Here is a 13,544-nt window from a genome sequence, read left to right as displayed (position 1 = left end):
ACGTTGTTATGTATCGTTAGTTCCTTTCCTTGCCTTTTTCTGATTCTAGAGGCTGCCTTCCTTTCCTGTTTCATGGACTCCACTTTTAAAGCCAGCAGTGTGGCTTCTTCACATCTCTCCCTGACTCTGGTCTCCTGACACCCACGCCTTTGTGAGCACCTTTGTTAGTACAGTGAAGCCCCCGAGACAGTCCAGGATAACCTGTCCTTCTCAAAACCCTGAATTTAGTTACACATGAAAAATCCCTGCCATGTCCAATAACATATTCAAGGTTCAAGGGATTAGGGTATGGACATTATTCTTCCTGCTAGAGTGAGTACAATTTACGTAATTTAGCTTAATTTTATTAACATATGACATAGCAAATCGGATAAAGTGCTTCTTAAATATCAAATTCTTGTCAAATGCCTTAATGGTAAAAAATGAATGAATAAAACAACATCTGTTTATTGTAAAGTATATATGGCAATGGATTTCTCTTAAGTAAAAGCTTGTTTTGAAAAAGATGTTATTTTTCCAACATTTTGGACTTACTGCTATATAAACTTGAACTATTCTACAAGGTTAGATAAACATAGCCCCAGATTTCTGAAGAGAGCTTGGTAAAGCTGTGAGCCCTGGATATGTTGCTGACCTAAGGTATAGAACAACAACAACAAGATAACATTGAAAAAGCAATTATCCAGAACTTCTGACATTTTTTCTACTGTGACGAGGCAAATCATGGAATAATTGGTCACGACGCCACTTCATCACAACACAAAAGGTGAAACAATAGTGACATCTTTCAATATATTCATTGGTTTTCCGCGTCTGTATAAGATGGCACTAAAAAATCACATAAAATCCTAAAATATATTTTATCTACTAGCAGGAAAGTTCATCTGATTGACCTTTGAACTCCCATCATTTTGAGAGGTTTTCTCAGGAAATAGATACTAAATGCAATGTTCTCCTCTCTTACACAAAATATACTGAATTTTCAGAGGACAATCTTTGAGCCATTTATCGCTAAATTAAAAAACAAATCTCTATTACTCTTTTTAAATAAAATACATGATTTTGAGAAAAAATGCCCAGGGACAGTTTCACTGATGCACCAAAATTGATGGGCACAGGTAGCTTCGTAAGTGAGATAAATCTTTTGGCTCAAGGTCACATAAACAGCATCCGTCAAGCTGCCAAAACACCCAGGAGCTTATTTGGTTAACCCGCCATTTGGAAGAGGACACTGGAGGAGTCCGCGCGGCCCAAGGCATCCTTCACCCGGCTGCAGACAGAAATCTGCGGATACGTGGACGTGACGCATAGCGCTCTCAAACCTCAGCGGTTCCCTTATCTCAGCCAACCCAGCACTGAAACATGGATTCCTACTTGTTTTCTTGCTGACGAAGCCGTCACTGGCAGACACCTTGCCAAATCGAATCTCACTGACTTCGAGAGAAAGCAAATGCTAGACCATAACTTCGCTGCGGGACGTATCGGAGAAACCCGGTTTCCTTTGACACGAGCTTGTCACTGTAGAGCAGCGTCAGCAATGGGAGCCCACATTCCATTCTCAGTTACGGGCTTTTGTGAGTCAGCGATTTCAGCACTACAGTGCCATTAAGCTGACTCAAAATCCAAGGACTGCACAAAACAAAACGGAACTTAATCATTGTTAGATCAGAGATCTCGTTAGCATTTCAACACTGTATTCATGGCAAATAGCAGCCTTATTATTTAAGTTTACTTTAGGTTGGAATGAAAATGTTCTTCCCTGTTTAATTGATTTCATTAAATCTTTTTAAGGAGAAACAGTTGTATGGCGTGAAAAACAGTAAGAATCAGAAAAACATTTTAAAATACATTTGTATACATTTTATACATCAGGCAAACATTTCCACTTCAGTAACTTGCACAGGTGAAACGTTGTGCAATTGTCATCATATGCTATTTTCTGTAAAGGCTCATTGTTTCATCAGATTATAACAAGGGCCCATGACCCCGATATTTAAAAACTAGTTTAAGGCAGGACCTTTATACCACATACCAATGCACTTATAATTACAGTTACTGAAAATAAATATATTTATTTAAAATGTCCCCAAATGTTGTGCATATTAAAAAGGTAAAATACAATTAAATGAAATTTATATACAGGTGGGGCAAATAATATGGAAAATAATACAATAATTAATAAATTACAATACAAGAATAAACTCTGTGTTTTCCGTTCTTACAGCTGTAAACCTACTTTTGCCCCATCCTGTATGTTAGAGACAAGAACTATTAATCTGCTCTCAATCTGCCACAAATCCTTATCCCTCCCTCCAATCCCGACACTCTACAGGAGAATTTAGTTCTTAAAAAACTTCTTTGCATCTTCTGTGATAAAGAATATGGAAAATGTCTAAAAAGAGTAAAAATAAGAAATGATAAAAAAAAAATCGAGAGACTAAGCCAGGTTATTTAAAAGTTATAATTTGAAAGAGACTTGAGAAAGAACAGTAGACAGAGAAAGGAAGACAGAGAGACAGAATTAGAAGTTTATGGGGTTAAAAAAATAACATAGATTAACACATATAAAAACACTTGGAACACAATATGGTACAGAATAAACGCTAACAAATGTTACTTCATTATATTCGTTCTCATTATTTTCATTGTTGTCATCATCATAACAACCATCACCACCGCATGTTGAGGGACTAAAATGTGAGAAGCTTCAAGGAAAATGGAAAATGTCAGAGACTTTGAGGTGAGCATACAGATAGCAACTTTTAAAAACTATTTTCCATCGCATGCATTTTGGATCCCCTTCCACATTCTTTGAGATGTTAAAATGGAGAGTAAATTTATCTTAAAGCATCATTGACTGTAGTTTTAGGATTATTTAGATATATATATCCGAGCAGGTACCAGGTCCCGGAAAAACCCCAGTTCTTGGGTAGATGATATTTTGAAAACGGGATTTGGGACCTGCCCTTCAATATACAGCTGCCGCTCAAACCGACATTGTCCACCCACCCTGAGGCCAGAGTTGCACGTTCGGGCACAGAGGCAGAGCCAGGCAGGCAAGAGCCATTGTGCTTCTCAGAAAGCCAGGGCCATGCTTGTCCCATATCCTGCAGATGCCCTTAAGGCAAGCAGAGAATTAGGTTTCCCCAACCTTATGAAAGTTTACCAAAAGTCCCTTATGAATTGATAAAGTGGAATTCATTTTCTTTTACCCTCCCTGGAAATCCTTTTTCTTATAAAATCAGTTCTACATCTAGAGCTTTGGAGACTATGTCTCCTAGGAATAGAGCTGCTACACTAGGTTTTCTGTTAAAAAGCTTTCTAACCATTGGCTGAAGTTCTTCTTTTCCAAAACTAAACCTCCATGTGAGTGACAAGAATGGAAGACATTGAATTCTGGTGACTCAAATGATTCAAGGATGGAAAGGTTCAGAACCTGAAAAATGCTAGACATTATAAAATACCAAAACTACTCATATTTAATTTTTGTGGAATATTTCTTTTTGTTCTAGAGTCTACATAAAGCTGAGTGGATGATGCTTGGAATATTTATGTCAAATTTATAACCACATGTCAGCCAGTTTCACCAATATGTTGGCTCTGAAAGAATTACCAAGGCAGGTCACTTGTTAAGATTGGAACAGAACAGTCGGATGGATATGTTTTATATAAGGTAACATAAAATAAAGTTTTGGTACATTCAAGAAGATTGATATCCTCACAGAATCTTCACTGATGATACAGCTATTTACTTTGAAAATATACTGCAAAACTGTTGTCTTGGGCAGTTGGAAGTGAGGCTAATATTCCTTTCCTTCTAGAAATTTGACCTGTCCAATGAGGTCTTTGTGTGTGTGAACAAGTGTGTTATGCACCATGGATGGACATCTGCTCCCCAAGCCACCCAGGACTGGGGTTAGAGACTGTTACAACTGATTTGCATTTTCTGTAGTGGGTTGACTTACACATAGAATGAGCAAACCAGGTGCCCATCGTCCCAGGATTTATAGGCTTCGGACAGAATGGAACAAGTCAAGTTTGCTCCCACCCAGCGGAAAACTTTGGTGTCTATGTGTATTATTTTAGCAAGAGGAGTGAGATGCTTTGACTACTCCCAGAAGGGAGTGAATCCAGGACATATACACTCTGTTAAAAGATATACTGATTCCCTATCCAAATTCCAAATTAACTTAGAAATAAAATAAAAGTGTAAATGTATGGGAGCCGATATATCACTTAATGTAAGATAAAGCAGACATTGGAGAATAGAGTTCATGTTTGCAGAGAGCTGGGCTTCCTAATACCATATTCCTAGACCTGCCAGCACTGTAAGCACCAAGGTCAGATACTGAACCCGCCCTCCTTCCAGAGGCAGAGCCGGCCCTTGGAGGACCGCAGCACAGTGAGTGTTCTCTCCGTGGATGTTTCACCCTCAGAAACAAGGCAGGAAAAGGGCTGGCCTTGTGCAATTGGGTCTTTTTTCAAAGTCACTGATGGAAATAGGCAAATATTCCTCTGTAAGAAAGCAGTGAAAAACATAAAAAAGATGCCAGCAGAGTTAAACCATGAAAAAAAAAATCCACAGTGTTAGGGCATTGCCTATACCCCGCTCCTTTGATAATCCTTCCCTCAGAGCCAGAAATCTTAGAAAGGAAGTGGACTGAAATCCAAAACAGGTATTTCGTGCCCAGGAAATAAGTCATTTACAAGACTCAATGTATTTTCCAGAAAGGCCCTTGATCGACACCACTAAATTGAGATTAGCTGCAAAGATCCCTTAGTTGTTTCTCTTTGCAGAAATGTGCATAACCTAACCCTGGGGGAAATGTGATGGGATTGCTATTTATTAACTTAGGGGTGAGTCCTGCCTTCCGATGAGGAATGGGGTGCAGACAGTCAACTTATTGCCAGCTATCTGCATCTCAGGACACAGCAGAGCAAACACTGATTTGAATGTGTGTGGTTCTCGTGTGCTTGTAATTAATTTTTTTCATTAAAACTATAGCTTTATCTATTTGGTGTAATTGTTTTCTCTGCTTGCCAAATCATTCTGGGATAGCCAGTATAGTAACACAAGATGTCTAGATGCATCATCATATATTACTGATTGGAGAATTGATTTGCATATAGGAAACGAGGAGCAAATTAAATAGACTTTGCAGAGACTTCTTGCCAGAGAGCAAGGAAAGGGAGGTCTTTGTATCGAAATGAGTGCTCTGGGGTCCATATTAAGTGAGAAATAGAAATAAGTCTGTCAAAACCTGGGATATATTGTTTATACCTCTACTGGAGGATAAGATAGTCTCAGTTGGGTGGTGCCAATTCGACATACCATCTGTCATAGGCACATAACTACACCAATATTTTTATTAAAAGATAATGATCTTACCTCTACTCATTTCATATTCAACCATCCACATAAGCAAGGACAATTTTTCTTATGTTTGTTTGGGAAAACTCTGACAAAGGCCATTCTTTTTTCTTCCTTCATTATTGCACTTGAAAGTCTAATTTCCCTTGATGAAAATCAGTTTTTCCAATGACAGAGAAAAGTAATTAAATATGTTCAGTTCATCGCTCACTTATCTCATTGCCAGCCATCTAAATAGCTGAATAATTGGGAGAAGAGAACAGCGGAAACAGTGATACGAGTTACAGGAAATTAGGAGCCCATGATTTGCCTTTCTTAGCACAGCCTGGCATTGACCTTTATATGACCAAAATGGGTACAACGGCTCATATTTACTGCCCTGGGTGTTGTGCCCTTCTCTGTCACACACTGATGTGAGCATAGCCGGAATAATTGAAAGTGACGTGTGTTGACACGGCTACCTCCATCTGTTTGAACTTGAAATCCAGAGACCAAAGTGCAGCAAATAAGGTGTCAGACATGCATTTTGCATTTTGCTTTAGCTTTTAAGCTTTCTTTCTTTTTTCATTAACTCTTTCTCTTTTTTGATATAATCTTTATTGTATTTTTTCCCATTACACCTTAGTCCCATTTTATCCCCCTTCCCCCAGCAAACACCACACTATTGTCCATGTCCATGAGTCCTTTTTCCTAAGCTTTATTTTTAACTGAAGATTTTCCATTAAATGTTTTGTTAAAAACAAGACCACTGCTTACTTGTGCAATTTAGTGGAAAGCTAAAAAAGGAAATGAGAATTCTTATACTTTGTGACTACTGAACAGAGCTGACTAATTATAGTGGGGAGTCTTTGGATGCTCTAGTTTCCTAATTGGATGGAGGGCTCTCACAATTCATAAGTGACAGAGCCGTTCTGAAGTACATCTCCTCTGAAATTGACACATGGAGACACAGTGCCAGCAGCCAGCAATGACCTTAAAGCCAATGGTGTGCTTACATATATTTATCTCTTCCTTATTTGGGCTATCATCTCTTGAAGCACCAGAATAAAACTACGTATTTTCTCTCCTCAAATAATCTAAGACCTATGTAATAAATAAACATCATTTACTTAAAACGGTATGCTGTTTACCATATTCTAAGTCCAAAAGAAATATAGGAACCCTAGCTATTAATAGAAAACATATGCATTTTCAGTCAGTAAGATGGCTTTTTAGGGTAATTATTCACAGATGATTTTTTTTTTAACACCATTACAGGCAACCCCGGCCAGCTATAGCATTCAGGCATGTCCTTATCTGGACGCCTTTGGAATCATGCAGGCAGGCCCTTCTTATTCCAGAAAGCGTGCCAGAGTACAGGTAAATAAGAGCAGTATTGTTTTAAAAATAACAATGCACATGATTTATTTTTAAGCAAGAGCTTTGAAGATGTTAGCATATGAAATATCAAAAAAATTCCCTGTAGAACTTCTCTGATATCATAAAACATGATGATGTTTGTGTGAGGCAGTCAAAGGTGCCATTTATATTCTAGTCTGGCAAGCGCTAAATATACTCTCTTCTCTTAATTCTGCTTCCGTAAGTGTAAAAACTAAAAAGCTGGTTCTATTCAGTTTGTACTGGATCGCCCCTGTTCTCCATTTGGAAACTAATAACAAAACCACACATCTCATAATCCTTTCTTAAATTCCCTGCAGTCTTTCCGGCTGCCCTTTCCCTCAGGTCTAACCTGGGTGCAGAAAAAGATCATAATACAGGCAATGTGGGTAAGATACAGATCCTGAGCTATGAGGTTTGAAAATAAATGGGACACTATTCTAACTACAGGGGACAAGCGACAAAATCTGGGGTTAGACCCACCCTGTGGCCTATTAGTATTATCAAAACCTCATGTCTTAGGAACTGATGTCACATGAATGGCTTTACTGCGGGTCCGTTCCTCTCTCTCAGTCCTGCCTTATCAGGGCTTGATTTCTTCCCCAGCTGCATTCATGGGCTCACAGCATGCTAGGGCTCTCTTAATTCTGATACACATTTCTATTTGTTGCCTGGCTTTACTCCTCAGAGACAAAATTGCTACCAGCATGTAATCCTTCTAGTTTATGAGGAAAGACAACATTTCTTTCCTCAAAGCCTATACCAACCCCAGGAAGAACTACCGGTCCCGCTTTGGTCACATGTGACCAAACCGACGAGGTTCCTCATCACCGCTGTAGTGTGAGGGTGGGGTACTACTTGATTATTACCACGAGGACCATAATGGCCGTCCTGGGAAAGTATGCAATCACAAATAATCCCTTTTTTTTCAGTCTCACACTAGCATGTAGATGGGATTTAAACCTAATTTCTGACAATGAAAATCCTTGCTTTTTTTTTTTTTTTTATTCATCCTGCTGTGTGTTCTACACATAAAGATAATAAATGATGACAAGTTTTAGGCAATGCATTTTTTTAACAGGTTTCAATTTGTTCTGATTCAAGTGGCCTTATTGATGTGGTTCTCCATATGCTCTTTGACAGTGATGTATTCATTTGTTAAGACACTGGTTTTTGTTAGTTTCTTCCTTTCTGTATTAATTATGGACTATACCCACATCATCAGATATGATAGCTTTGGCTGGCAATGAACTCTTAAAGTTGGTTGTACAGACATGCTTCCTTTTATTGTGGTTTATTTTATTGTGTTACACAGATATTGTATTTTTTTACAAGTTGAAGATTTGTGGCAACCCTTCATTGAATAAGTCTATCAGCACAATTTTTTCCAATAGCATTTGCTCACTTCCATTTCAGGCCACCATGATAAAGTGAATATTGCAATTAGTGAGTCACACGAATTTTTTGGTTTTCTAGTGCATATAAAAGTTATGTTTACATACAGTATACTGTAGTCTATTAAGTGTGCAAGGCATTATGTCCAAAAGTGTTCTATATATATATATCTTGATTTAAAAAAAAGTACTTTCTTGGTAAAAAATGCTAACCACCACCCTGAGCCTCAGCTGAGTCTTAATGTTTTTGCTGGCGGAGAGTCTTGCCTTGATCTCTGTGGTGTCGCTGACTGATCCGGGTGGTGCTGCTAAAGGTTGGGGTGGCTGTGGCAGTTCCTTAAAATAAGACACAAATTAAGTTTGTTGTATCAATCGACTCTTTCTTTCATAAATAATTCCCTGAAGCATGTGATGCTCTTTGTTAACACTTTATTCACAAAACTTCTTTCAAAATTGGAATTGATCCTTTCAAACCTTGCCTTTGCTTCGTCGTCTAAGTTTATGCAATACTCTAAATCCTTTGTTGTCATTTCAACAGTCTTTTGCAGCTTCATCACCAGGAGGAGAGTCCATCTCAAGAGACCTCTCCCTTTGCTCACCCGTAAGAAAAAAAACTCCTCATTTCTTCAAGTTTTGTCATGAAATTGCAGCAATTCAGTCAAACCTTCAGGCTCTGCTTCTAACTCTAGTTCTCTTGCTATGTCCACTACATCTACAGTTGCTTCTTCCACGGAAGTCTTAAACCCCTCGAAGTCCTATGTGTGAGGATTAGAATCAAACTTCTTTCAAACTCCTGTGAATGTTGATATTTTAACCTCACTCCATGAATCAGGAATGTTTTCAATGGCATCTGAAATGGTGAATCCTTTCAAGACATTCAATTTACTTTTTCCACATTCATCAGAGGAATCACTATCTATGACATCTATAGATTTACAAAATGTATTTCTTAAATAATAATACATAAATGTCAAAATTACTTCTAGATCCATAGGCTGCAGAACAGATGTTGTGTTAGGTTTTGTTAGCAGACACACAAGTGACACTGATCTCAATGGCCATCGCCATCAATGCTCTTGGGGGACCAGGCGCATTGTCAAATGAGCAGTAATATTTTGAAAGGAATGTTTTTTTCTGAGCAGTAAGTCTCATCGGTGAGCTTAAAATCTTTAGTAAATCATGCCGTATAAAGATGTACTGTCATCTAGGTTTTTATATTCCATTAATACAGAACTGACAGAGTGGATTTGACAAAATTTTTAAGGGCCCTAAGATTTTTGGAATGGTACATGAGCATAGGATTACCATGAAGTACCCAGCTACATTAGCCACTGAAGAGAGTCAGCTTATATTTTGAAGCTTTGAAGCCAGGTGTTGACTTTTCCTCTAAAACTAGGAAAGTCCTAGGTGGTATCTTCTGCCAAAAGAAGGCTGTTTTGTCTGCATTTGAAAATCTATGGTTTAGTGTGTAGCTGCCTTCTTAGCTAGGTCTGGATAACTTGCTGCAGCTTCTCCATTAGCACTTGCTACTTCACCTTGCACTTTTATTGTTACTGAGACAGCTTCTTTCCTTAAACCTCATGGACCAACTTTTGCTGACCTCATACTTGTCCTCTGCGGCTTCCTTACCTCTCTCAGCCTTCACAGAATTGAGAATTAGGGCTTTGCTTCACATTAGGCTCTGGCTTAAGGGGATGTTGTGGCTGGTTTAATCTTCTTTCCAGACCACTTAAGCTTTGCCTGTATCAGCAATAAGGCTATTTTGTTTTCCTATTATTCCTGTTTACATTGGAGGAGCACCTTTCACTTGCCTCAAGAACTTTCCCTCTGCTTTCATAACTTGGTTTAACTGGTGCAAGAGGGGTAACTTTCAGCCTTTCTCAGCTTTTCACAAGCCCTTCTCACTAAGATTAATCATTTCTAGCTTTTAATGTAAAGTGAGAGACGTGCAACTCTTGTCACTTAAACAGTTACAGGCTATTGTAGAAATATTAAAGAATAGCACCGGCCATATATGTACCCATACTGCCCAGTGGTAACTCACACAGCTAGAAGCACTTTAAACATTCTGGGAAAACAGTGCTAGAAAGGTTTCTTGTCTATTCCTAAGAGAGTGCGTTGTCAGTGGAATATCATATACAAACAGGAAAAAAATATTACTTATATGGAATATTGTTTATGTAATCATTTGAAATGTTTGAGTGGTTTTCTTCTGTTATCATAAGCTCTGCTAATATAAAGGTGGACATCAGTTTCAAATATGTTAAAATTCAACACATATAACATTTCAAGTTTTTGGGTAATTATTAATTTGTCTGTTTGATGTAATACACTGGACATGTCCTACTGTTCCACACTTAATTGCTATAATTATGTCACTTAAGTTTAACTATGAATACCTAAATTCTGAAAACTGTAATAAAAACTTCCACTTCCACCATGATTTAAAATTTTTCAGTTTTTTTAAAATGTAGATTTAAGAGGAAAAACACCAGCACTTGTTTTTTTTTAAGGAGACCGTGGATGTGACCCACTCTTTCTTTCTTTGAAATGATTGCAATGTATTTAAAATATTTGCTAGCAGGAAGTCATCGACTTGAAAGAGGCATTAAAAAGTCAGTTTCTGCTCTGGCTAGGTAGTTCTGTTGGTTGGAGCATCATCCTGTGTACCAAAAGTTTGAGGGTTCTATCCCTGATTGGGGTGCATGCGGGAGGCAACTGGTTGATGTTTCTCTCTTTCTCTCTCCCTCCCTTCTCCCAAACCAATAAGCATGTTCTCAGATGAGAATTACTTAAAAAGTCCATTTCGATTTAATGACAATAATAGCTAGATTCTAACTTTCCTAAAATCAGTGAAAACACTTCACTTGTGTTCCCCAGCCTTCCTGTAATGGGGCACATCCAGGCCCCCGCCCCGCCCCCGCCGCGCGGTAAAGGGTATTTGTAACGGGGTCCAGAAATTGGGGTGTCCAAGAAAAATATATTCTCCCCACCCCAAGGCAGGTCACCGGGGCGGAATGGGAGCCTTGAGCAGGGCCTAGGAGAGTCATTTTGCATGTCAATAACAAGATAGCTTCATTCCTCATGTGCAAAGAGGGTTATTTTGCATGTCACTAAGGCTAATCAGGAAGGTTTGAAAGACTTAATACGGAATGGAAGGTAACTGGGAGAGGAAGGAGGAGAGACGGGGGCCTGTGGGAGAGACTCTGGGGAACAGTGTGAAGACCATGCGGGGAGAAAGAGGAGAGAAATCACTCTCGCTGGTGGGCCAGGAGAAGGTGCCACATGGTTTTGGATTAAGAGCTGGAGATTGAGGCGATGCAGCGAATGGTGCTGAGACCCGCGAGAGGCCTGCCGAGCCGAGGCCCGGACTTCTGTTCTTTTTTCTTTTGAAGGACGATGCCCCTGACAGGCCCGACTGGCCTGACTGGGCAAAATGGGGAAGGCAGGACGGTGTGTGTTGGTAGGTGTTTTAAAGGGATTTTGAGACTTAAGGGTGACATGTAGCCATTAATCAAACCTGTATAATTTTGAATAAATAGTTCCTCTTCACCAAACTGCCATTCAGAGCCCTAATTCCAAGGGTGGCGGGCAAAAGACCTACAACTGAGGGACCCTGGGGAAGTGGGGAGGGGGTCTGGTCATTGTGTCAGTAATAGCATCTGGGCAACCCCCCCATGGCCATTTGTTCAGAAACACTCCCTCTAGATTTTCTTTTGTTAACTTTTTTTCCTAGAAGCATCAAAGCATTGGCTACCCTGTAAAAAGCTTATTTTGCTTCTTGGTTTTGCTCATTGCAAATTTGGGGCAGCAAAGTTTCATTATCAAAATACCTCTTGAATTGAACCAATATCATCTTTAGGTGGTTAGCAAAACTTATTTTGAATTATTTAGAACAGGGAAGTATGTAAATTGTAAAGCATTTTATAAATATTAATTACTAGAATAGATAAGTCTCTTTGGAACTGGAAAATATTGACTCTTAGCTGTTATTTATCATTTAAGTGGATAGCAAGATGTATGTTTTTCTTGTTCAAAATGAGATATTGAATAATATTTAGTTAGTCTAACTGAAAATAATTTGAAAAACACCTGTAACATAATTATTCCATTATGTTATAATCATTTTAAATATATTTGAAATCATCAAAATAGCATTTTAGTAGTTTTCTAGAATAAGTCTCATAGACTATGACTTTAAAGTATTCAAAAAACAAATATTTACTTATCTAAATACCTAATATTCTGCCAGGCACTGCAGAAGAGGGAAACGGATTAGATGACGTACTTTCCTCATGAAAGAACACGCTCCTTTGAAAGGCAGGACAAGCAGAAAATAGCTTTTAAATGCCACATGGGAACATATACCAGGTTATATCACTTATCTTCACCTTGATTAAGTCTGTGCCAGAAAGAATCCAGCAGACGGCTGTAGTATTAGCAAGAGAAGCGGACATTTCCGTATGCAGGATGTTTGAGCAGGGAAAGAGGATACACCAAGAGTGCCATTTCTCCTGCCGTGAAGACCTAGCCTGGGGACAGTCCATTTAGAATAAACACGTATTACATCTATAGCACAAAATAAGACAGAGAGATGCTTCACCAAAGGGGAGATTCTTACTGAATAATTATCTTCATTTATAAGCCCATGATATTTACTCTGTAAAACTAATTTACTGTCATCTAAAAATGGTTATAATTAACATTTTCCTGTGTTTCTGGTAATTTAATGTCTGTAATAGAGAGTGGAAATTATGGTTAGAATAAATCCTAACTTTATGCTCTGTATGTTTTTAAACAAATTTCAAGTTATTTAGTACTTTATTTTGAATATAATGAAAGAAAGATCTAAGAATTTCTAGCTATTAACTGACAAAATTATGGAGAAACTTCTAACTTTAGATAAGACATTTTTGAGTTCAGGACAATTGAGTCAATAGTGAGTCGATGGAGATGTAAAGCAACAAATTTACCTTCACTCTCATAGCTGACAGATATATACATGGATTTGAAGACTATTGAAAGAGAGAGAGAAGAAACTTAAATAATAAAGATCTGATTTTATTGTAACAATGGAATAACTTCTGTTTTTATCATAACACTCTGAAATTTTCAAAAGACCTTTAGTATTGGTCATAATTCTTCTAAGAAGCATCTGAACAACATTTCAATCATATTTACTCCTGACAATGTGTACTTCAATGATTATAAAGAAAGTCCTAATATTGCTACTTCTGTCAAGAACTTCAATGTTCCAGTTTACAATTAAGTTAATAGTAAATGAAGAGAAATATAAACCACAAATTATAAATTAATTTACTCACTTAGATTTTAGGTGTTAGATTTTTCATATTTGTATAACACTTTAGTAAGAAACAATCAGACAAACACTGTTATTTCCT

The 13,544-nt window shown here is 38.0% G+C and overlaps 1 pseudogene; it reads right to left on the bottom strand.

Moving 5' to 3' along the window:
- Positions 1-1,198: 1,198 nt before the first annotated feature.
- Positions 1,199-13,544, bottom strand: part of LOC129064664 (tigger transposable element-derived protein 1-like) — a 28,965-nt pseudogene continuing 16,619 nt past the window's right edge.

Source organism: Pteronotus mesoamericanus, unplaced genomic scaffold, assembly GCF_021234165.1.
Source record: "Pteronotus mesoamericanus isolate MK-2021 breed Mesoamerican mustached bat unplaced genomic scaffold, CSHL_Meso_final contig_169, whole genome shotgun sequence".
In the NCBI taxonomy this organism is placed as follows: Eukaryota; Metazoa; Chordata; class Mammalia; order Chiroptera; family Mormoopidae; genus Pteronotus; species Pteronotus mesoamericanus.
The sequence above is the reverse complement of the archived record's forward strand: the minus strand, read 5'-3'. Positions and strand labels throughout refer to the sequence as shown.